Source organism: Solanum pennellii, chromosome 1 (genome assembly GCF_001406875.1).
Source record: "Solanum pennellii chromosome 1, SPENNV200".
NCBI lineage: Eukaryota > Viridiplantae > Streptophyta > Magnoliopsida > Solanales > Solanaceae > Solanum > Solanum pennellii.
This window is the reverse complement of record NC_028637.1, coordinates 61,564,486-61,574,346: the sequence shown is the minus strand read 5'-3', so window position 1 is coordinate 61,574,346 and position 9,861 is coordinate 61,564,486.

Genomic DNA, 9,861 nt, shown 5'->3' with positions numbered 1-9,861 from the left:
TTGAAAGCATGAACACTCGAAGGAATGCGGCTCGAATACTTGAGGATGAAGTTGCAAAAGTGGGAGCTACTCCCCATTATGAGCAAGTTCCTCCACTTAAGGAAAATGCTAATGTTGATCAAGCCCCGGCTCACCATCCACCTATGACGGAGGCGGATATGAGGGATATTCTTGCTCAAATGGCCCAATCCATGACTACACAAGCACAAGCCGCAAAGGTTAAAGCCCAAGCTATGATGGATCAAGCCAATCGGGATGTTGCTCCTCGTCCTCATCAACAAGTCACTACTATGGCTTGAGGTCTAAGGGACTTCACTCAGATGAACCCACCTACTTTCTATGGGTCTAAGGTTTATGAAGACCCCCGAGAATTCCTTGATGAGGTCTACAAGGTGCTAAATGCTAGAGGGGTGACTTAAGTGAGAAGGCCGAGTTGTCCTCATATAGACTCGAGGATGTTGCTCAAACTTGGTATGTGCAACGGAAGGACAATAGGCCGTGAGGGTTGGTCCGGTGACTTGCGAGATCTTTGAGGTGGCTATTCTAGATCGGTTCTTCCCTAGGGAGATGAGGGAGGAGAAGGTGACGGAGTTCATCAATCTTTGCCAAGGAGGAAAGAGTGTTCATGAGTACTCTTTGGAATTGGATAAGTTGTCCAAAAATGCTACTTCTTTAGTCTTCAATCCTAGAGACCAAATGAGTCGTTTTGTGACGGGGGTATTGGAGGACTTACAAGAGGAGTGCCAATCGGCCATTCAACATGACAACATGAACATTTCCCGTCTTATGGTTTATGCAAGAAGGGTTGAGGAGGAAAGAGCTAAGCGAAAAAGTAGAGATTCTAAGAGGACTAGGTCATTTGATGGAGGCTCCTCAAAGAATAGGCTTGAGATACAAGATAAGCCTTAATTTAAGAAGCGGTGTTCAAATCAAGTCCCTACGAAATTCCCAAGAGCTAGTGGTGATAGCGTGTCTAACCCTAATTTTGAGAAGGGAAAAAGTTCTAATTGACCAAAGGAGATGCCAACTTGTGGAAAGTGTGGTAAAAAGCACTATGGTTAGTGCCTTAAGGGGACTGATAATTACTTTAGTTGTGGCAAGAGTGGTCACAAAATAAGAGATTGTCCAAACTTGAAGAGTAATGTCAAGGGTAGTGGCCAAGCACAAGAAAGTGGTTCTATGATGCTCCAAAAAAGAACCGCTTCTATATCCTCCGCTCTAGGGGTGAGCAAGAGACCTCTCCCGATGTGGTGACCGGCATGTTAAAAATCTTTACTCTTGATGTGTATGCTTTACTTGATCAAGGTGCTACGTTGTCCTATGTTACACAACTAGTAGCTAAGAACTTTGATATTTTACCCGATATTTTGCATGACCCTTTTCTAGAGTCTACTCCGGTGGGAGACTCAGTTGTCGCTAAATGAGTCCACCAAAATTTTCCTATTTCATTGCCCAATAGAGTTTCTTATGTTGATCTTGTAGAACTCGATATGCTTGATTTTGATAATATATTCGGTATGGATTGGTTGCATGCATGTTTTGCTTCCATTGATTGTAGGACAAGAGTGGTGAGGTTTAACTTTCCAAATGAACCCATTGTCGAGTGGAAGGGGGGAAATTCTATTTCTAGAGTTCGCATCATATCTTGTCTAAAAGCATGTAACTTGATCTCAAAGGGTTGTCTCTATCACATTATAAGAGTCCAAGATTTGGATTCCAAAATTCCTCATATTGAGTAGGTCCCCGTAATGAATGAATTTCCGGAAGTTTTTCTTAATGACCTTCTCGGTATTCCTCCAGAACGCGAAATTGATTTTGCTATCGATTTGCTACCGGAAAAAAATCCCATTTCAATCCCTTAATATCGGATGGCTTCGGCCGAATAGAAAGAGTTGAAGGCTGAACTCAAGGATTTGCTTGACAATGGCATTATAAGGCCTAGTATATCTCCATGGGGTGCTCCGGTGTTATTTGTCAAAAAGAAGGATGGGTCTTTGAAAATGTGTATTGACTACCGTCAACTCAACAAGGTCACCATTATGAATAAGTACCCTCTTCCTCAAATTGATGAGTTATTTGACCAACTCCAAGGGGCAAGTTACTTTCCAAAGATAGACTTGAGGTCGGGGTATCATCAACTTAGGGTGAGAGGGGAGGATGTACCGAAGATGTCCTTTCGGACTAGGTATGGGCATTATGAGTTCTTGGTCATGTATTTCGGTCTCACTAATGCTCCGGTGGCCTTTATGGACCTAATGAATAGAGTATTTTGAAATTACCTAGATTTGTTTTTCATAACCTTCATTGACGATATCTTTGTTTACTCAAAGAATGAGGATGATCATATGGGTCATTTGAGGGTAGTGTTGCAGACCCTTAAAGAACATCAATTGTATAACAAATATATTAAGTGTGAGTTTTGGTTGAGATCAGTTACTTTTCTCAAGCACATCATTTCTAGTGAAGGAGTTGAAGTAGATCCAAGGAAAACAGAAGCAGTGAAAAATTGGTCAAGACCATTGACTCCGACTGACATCAGGAGTGTCTTGGGTTTAGCGGGTTAAGATCAGAGGTTCGTGGATGGTTTTGCATGCATTACGTGTCCTTTGACTACTTTGGCCTAAAAGAGTAAAAATTTTGAGTGGTCGGAGGCATGTGAGAAGAGCTTCTAATTTTTGAAATACAAGCTTACTTCCGCTCCGTTGTTGACCTTATCGGATGGTACAAAGGGTTTTGTGGTTTATTCGGACGCATCCCGAGTGGGTTTGGGTGTGTGCTTATGCAAAATGGGAAGGTGATAGCTTATTTCTCTAGGCAACTAAAGGTGCATAAGAGGAATTTGGTGTTTGCTTTGAATATTTGGAGGCATTATTTGTATGCGGTTTATGTGGATGTTTTTACCGATCATAAGAGTCTCCAATATGTGTTTACCCAAAAGGAGTTAAATCTCCGACAAAGAAGGTGACTTGAGTTGTTGAAAGAATATGATATGAGTGTCCTTTATCACCTCGGCAAGGCTAATGTAGTTGCGGATGCCCTAAGTCGGATGACTATGGGTAGTGTATCCCATCTTGATAAAGACAAAAAGGATCTAGCAAGGGAAGTGCATAGGTTGGATAGTTAGGAGAATGCTCCGGATGGGGGTGCCATAGTTCATCGTAACTCCGATTAATCTTTAGTGGTTGAGGTAAAGTGCAAACAACACCCTCATTTAGCCTTGATGGAGTTGTAAGAATCAGTTTTTGCAAGTTGAATAAATCATTCTCCGTGGGGGCATGTTGTGTTAAATTAACAAGGGAGATTATGTGTTCCCAATGTAGATGGTTTGAGGGTTCAGATCTTAGAAGAAGCACATGGGACCTGCTACTCAATTCATCCGGAGTCAATAAAAATGTACCATGACCTAAGGGAAATATATTAGTGGAAAGGTCTATAAAGGGACATAACAGAATTTTTCGCTAAGTTTCTGAATTTCCAACAAGTAAAGGCCGAACACGTAAAGCCGGGTGGCTTACTACAAGAGATCCAAATTCCAACTTGTAAATGGGAAGACATCAATATGGACTTTGTAGTAGGTTTACCCTGGACCCAAAAGTCCTATGATTCCATATGGTTTGTTATGGATCGACTAACTAAATCCGCTTGCTTTATCCTCGTCAAGTCTTCATATTTGGTGGAAGATTATGCAAGATTCTTCCTAGATGAGATTGTGTGCCGCCATGGCATTCCATTATCCATCACATCGGATCGGGGCATACAATTCACATCTAGATTTTGGAGGCCGTCCCAAAAAGGGTTAGGTACTATGGTGAAGTTGAGCACCGCTTTTCGTCCCCAGTCGGTGGGTCAAGTGGAGTGTATGATACAAACCCTTGAATATTTTCTTAGAGAATGCATTAATGATAGTAAAGGGAGTTGGGATAGTCATTTACCTTTGGTGGAGTTTTCCTACAACAACAATTTTCATTCATCCATTTCCATGGCTCCCTATGAAGGCTTGTATGGTAGGAGGTGTAGGTCTCCTATTGGATGGTTTGAAGTGGGTGGGCCATAACTTTTTGGTCCTGAGTTTATTTATAAGACTTTGGAAAAGGTTCATATCATAAGGAACCGGTAGAAAATGACCTATAGTCGGCAAAAGTCTTATGCCTATAATAGGAGAAGGGATTTGGAGTTTGAAGAAGGTGATAAGGTGTATTTAAAAATTTCACCAATGAAAGGGGTGGTTAGGTTTGGCAAGAAAGGGAAATTGAGTCCTCGTTACGTGAGCCCCTATGAAATCTTGAAAAGGGTTGGTAAAGTTGCCTATGAATTGAAACTTACTAGTGAATTGTCTTTGATTCATCCCGTTTTCCATTTTTCTATGTTGAAAAAGTGTATCTGTGACCCCGAGTTTATTCTTCCTATTGAGGTTCTGGGTGTCATATATAACCTCTCTTATGAGGAAGTCACGGTTCAAATTCTTGATAGGCAAGTAAAGAAGTTGAGGAATAAAGATGTGTTATACGTAAAAGTGTTATGAAAAATTCAATTAGTTGAGGGTTCTACATGGGAGGCCGAGGCTGATATGAAGTCCCGTTATCCTCATCTTTTTCAGAATTAAGGTTAGCCATTCTTTTTAATTATATAATTTTGACAAAGATTTGTGTTTCTTAATTTTTGGGTGAAGTGTTGCCAAAAATTTGCATTTTTTAAAACCTCACAGTAAGTTTTAAAGAGAAGTCGATGTGTATTGCTATTAAAAACTTTAAATTTTTCTTTTTGCTTGTTTTGGGTTATGTTGTGCATTTTGATATGGTGAGTCTTCATGAAATGTTAGGTAGCATGTTATTAAGTTGAACTTTGTGCCAATTCACTCATGTGATGTATGTTGAGCTCATATGTGTTGTGAGAATGAAATGCCTCATGATGAAGTGTTTTGAGCCTTAGGTATGGTAATATGAATTTTGATATTTGTCTTGTGAAGTGACATGATTTATGTTAAATGGATATTGTTGATTGGTTGGGCTGCTAGTCTTGCGTCTATTCCTTCCTTTAAAGGAGTTTTAGTGTCATTCAGGGTTGAATATTTCTAAGGGGGGTATAGTCTAACACCATGAAAATCCAAGACTCGTGGTAAAGCCTAAAATAGGTGTCATAAAGTCTAAACACAGTTTCTAAGTCCATTTTTAATAAATATAGGTCATTTAGAAAGTTTAAGAACCAACACGTCCAAAACGTCTGGGAAGTTGGTTCAAAGGGCTGTTAGTGTGCTTTAGCCTTTTTACTAACTTTTAGGAGTTGGAAATGAATGGAAATGGGTGAAAAGGTAGCTAATGGATTGTTTGAGTGGTTTCATGATTAAAACGTCTGGGTACGACTCCCCAAGGACCAACCAAGTGCCCTTGAGGAGAATCCCTGCAGTTTGATGCAGCACTGCCTAGAAGTGTGCATCGACAGGACAGACAACAGTCTATAAGTGGCTCGATGGTTCGTCGAGGCCACCGTCGTCCCACACTTAGAAAGATTCGTGAAGGCCCTTGGTTACCTAGCTACTGTTACACGCGACAAAAGGGGTTGACGATGTGTCATTGACTCGACTGGGCGTCGAGGCCACCGTCACCCCACACTTAGAAAAATTGGAGGAAGACGACGGAGTGCAGGATGGGGGGGACCGTTGCTCGGGGTCTCATCGGTGAGGGTCGAATTTAACTGATGAATTTTAAATGATTTCATTTAATTAATAAGTGGTTTAGGGGTTAGTTAGTGATTAAAGGAAAACTAATTAAGTTAACTAAGCCCCTCTATAGATACCTTCAACCCTCATTAAAGGCTAGCAAGAACTAGGGTTTGGGGCCGAAAAAAGGGTGGATTCTTAATCAAATTGTTAAGAAACATTAAGGTATGAGTTCTATTCACTTTTGAGATTCTTTGCTCAAAGGGTTCTTTCAAAATAGATTTCAAAAAGTTGAGTTTTCTTATGGGTTTCATTCAATTAAGAAATTGAAGTTATGGATTGAGTTGTTAATAAATTCTTAGTGTTATATTGAGTAGATTTACATGTAAATCAACTTGTTTATGATAATTGTTGATGATTTGGTCTAATTGAAGAATATGATCCTCTATCCCTAACCCTAGGTAGTGATCTTGACCTATGTTGTATGGTGATCATTCAATTGAGTTGGTTGTTGAATATATTATTATCCTATGGTAATATTATGGTTAAATTAAGATGAATTATAGGCCTATCATGCTAGTTCTGAGATCTGATTTAGGTTATGAATTACAATGTGAAATTAGTCTATGTATCTTGTTTCAAATTGTGATGTAAAGATGAATTGTGGTATAGAGATGCAATTGGCCTTGTTATTCTATTGATTATCAATGTGATATGATGTTACTCTCCAAGTTGGGTTGAGTTATGGGTTGATAGTAAGGCCTTGATGATAGGCTATGAGAAAGACTTGGCAAGTTTTAGAATCTCTATCTTTACTCCCAATTGTGATTAGTTGTTGTTAAGCCATGATATTACATTGGAGTATGCCATATCTTAGGATTATAGGGTGGTATGATGTTGAATTGAAATGTCTTGACTATGTTGTGAGGATGATTAAGGTGTATGTGCTATAAGGATGGTGAAAACTATCAATGTGCCTTAATATGTTATCAAATGCTAAAGTGTTAACCTCATTTATATGAATTGTGATGAAAGGACTTATACTCGTACAATTCTTATTAAGTTATTGATGATGATAATTATACAAGGAGTAGATCCTATGGCCTAAATTAAGTTTTGATTGATAATTTAAGGCTTAAAGACATTTCAAAAAGGGACTCTAGCTTAGCACCGAGTGAACTAGATAGAGGAGTGTCCCTTCCCAAATAGGGAAGGTAGGAGCACTACATTACTCTTGATATTGGATACTATAATGCATGGCGCATAAATAGGGTCCAAACTAAATCTCCTAATTCTTGAAGTATGTTGCCCCCCATAGGAATACTAGCTAGTGGATCCACATAGTTGCTATGTTTTATGTTTTGGTACTACCTTAACAAGTAGTCCGCCTTCTTTCGGTGTATGGTTTTATGATACCGGATTCCACACTATCTCATGTGGTCTATGCGGTTAGGGAAAGATGTTCCCAAATGATAAAACGAATTAAAGGACTTGAACTCTAACTTGGATAACCTAAGAGGTCTAGCTTAGTCTAGGTAGAGCTATGGGATTCTACCTAGACATTGCACTAGTTAGTCTTGAGGGAGTCTTAGGAGGATGTTCTTATATGTTTATGTTAAGATAATATATGAAGTATATATATGACGACCATGTTATATTTGTTGATACTATATGTTGATTAAGTTTATTTATGCATATGCCTTGGATTATAATGATAATACAAGATGAAATGCAAGACTAAATACCATGATATGTAAAGTTGTACATTGGTCATGTTTTCTTGTTGAGGATACTTCATTGAGTAAGGCTATGGGGATTTGCTTGGTCATTTCACTTGTTGACTTGATAAGGACTTGTGAGTAGTTGTCTTGCTTATTATGATATGTTTAACTTTTATTCATTCATGTGATATTATTCCTTGATGTTAGGGTTGTAGTAAATCATGATTCTAAGTGTGTTAGGATAAGTATTACTTGATGAGATAGTAAGCATGTTTGGTTGATTAGTATTACTTACTTGACTATGCATTAAGCCCCAAAAGAGGGGTAAAATGGAATGTTTTAATATAAATCCCTTTTAGCATGATTTGCTTGCGTATGTGCATAAGATCTCATACTTAGTACATCTAGAGTACTAATACCATTTTCTTACCTTGTCCCAAACATTTTATGTTCTGGTCGTTGACTTAATTTTGTATCTTTATAAGTCCATTTAAGAGACATTAAAAAATCAAGGACATTCACATAATGGACTTGGAGAAGACCTAGGGTACTCCCACACTAACATCTTGAAACCCTAATTGTGCAATGTCTAGATAACGTCCATTCCACTACCTAAACTTCATAGTACTTATCCAACACTAGTATTCATCCAATATGATGAGAATATGCAATAACCGACATAAAATATACTAGCTATGGATGGAATCCAGAGTCATAACCTACTCCGATAAGGGTGTTCTACTTACTAATGGTAGAACTAGGACACAACCCATGTAGGCACATGGTTAAGGAATATCGATGGTTTCTTTGTTCTCTAATATTATCTTAGTTAGAGTAACTTCCCAAGTATACTCACTAAGTTCTATCCTTTGTTCTCATAGATTTTTTTCAATGAAGGAGTATATGAAGAGGTACCATAACATGTTCATCACCTAATCACATTACACCTTACCAAAGAGGGTCCACTAAGGCTACCTAGAATAGTTAAGAGGATATCTCAAAGACTTTCCTAAGGATTATTTCATGTCGTTCTAGCCAATCAACCCTAAGTCCAACATTCACATAAGAAGGATACCATTATGTCTTTTAACTTCAAGGATATCATAACCTTCCAACTAGGTTGAAGGTTCCACATAAAGGACCTTTTTAGATATGTTTAAGGTCACATGTAAATCACACATACAAGACTAAGAATCTTTAGCATACTAAGTCATGAACTCATATTCACATTCTACATGTATCATGTAAGGGACACAAGTCTACCAAAACAAAACAAGTTGATACTCCACATATATCATATCATTCACTAAGCACATAGGCATAACCAATGTCATCCATAGGTCACCATATTCAGTACTACATAATCATCAATATAAGTTATCACAAGTCTCATACAATTACCAAGAATCATCATACTTTAACATCAAGTAATAAACATAATAACTTAACTATAGCCTACTAGAGAAACACATCATCAACTAGAATAACTCATGCTTTGACTCCACATATACACATAAGTCTTCAAGACCTTCAATATACTTACATATTCAAGTTATAACATGATAAATCCACGATTCATAAAGTAATGCCCATGAGGCCATATTGATTAATTTTAGGTTCTTAAGTCAACCTAAGGTTCATCTATGTGAGAACTTGCTTCTCCTAATCATGTTCATGTCTAGGTGTAGAAGAAAACATCAACATAATCTCTTCATAATGACTTCACCCCTAAACCACTAGAATCATTGGCATACCAGCCCATAAAAGATTTCTATCTTCAATTCATCATGATCTATGTTCAATTACATTCTTACTTCATTCAATTGGATGATTAGAAGGTAAGACTAGTCATACATGATCAAATAGGTTCAATTCCAACTTTACAAATCAAGACCATACTAGATCAATCAAGCCTAGTTTAATTCATATCTGGGTGATTTAGTCACTATGAAGTACTATACTATACAATTGAATTGAGAAGATCACCTAGAACCTTCATTTTTCCTCTATTGACCTAAAATCACCATGATCACATTAAACTTAAAATACTTCAATTCACCATGAAAACATCATGGAAACGTCTTATAATCATCATATGAACATAATTGAATATACTCACTAGATTGGGATCACAATAAAGTCTTATCCACAATGCAATCACAACCCTCTTTAGATTGGGGTTGTTTGGATTCCCAATTGAGGGATAACTAGGGGACTCCATTAATAGAAGAATTCATGGATGAATAAGCTTCACATACCTTATACTAGAGCCTTAATGTTACGACCCGAGGGTATACACTAGAATTAATGGTATCCTCTAATCGTCACACGGCATCGTCGACCTCTCGGATGTCTAAGACAAACTTTAGACATCTTTCATTGCATAACGATAATAATAGATGAAAATTTAAAACTTTTTATGGCACATCATATGCTAGAACATTATTTCATATATATATATATATATATATATATATATATATA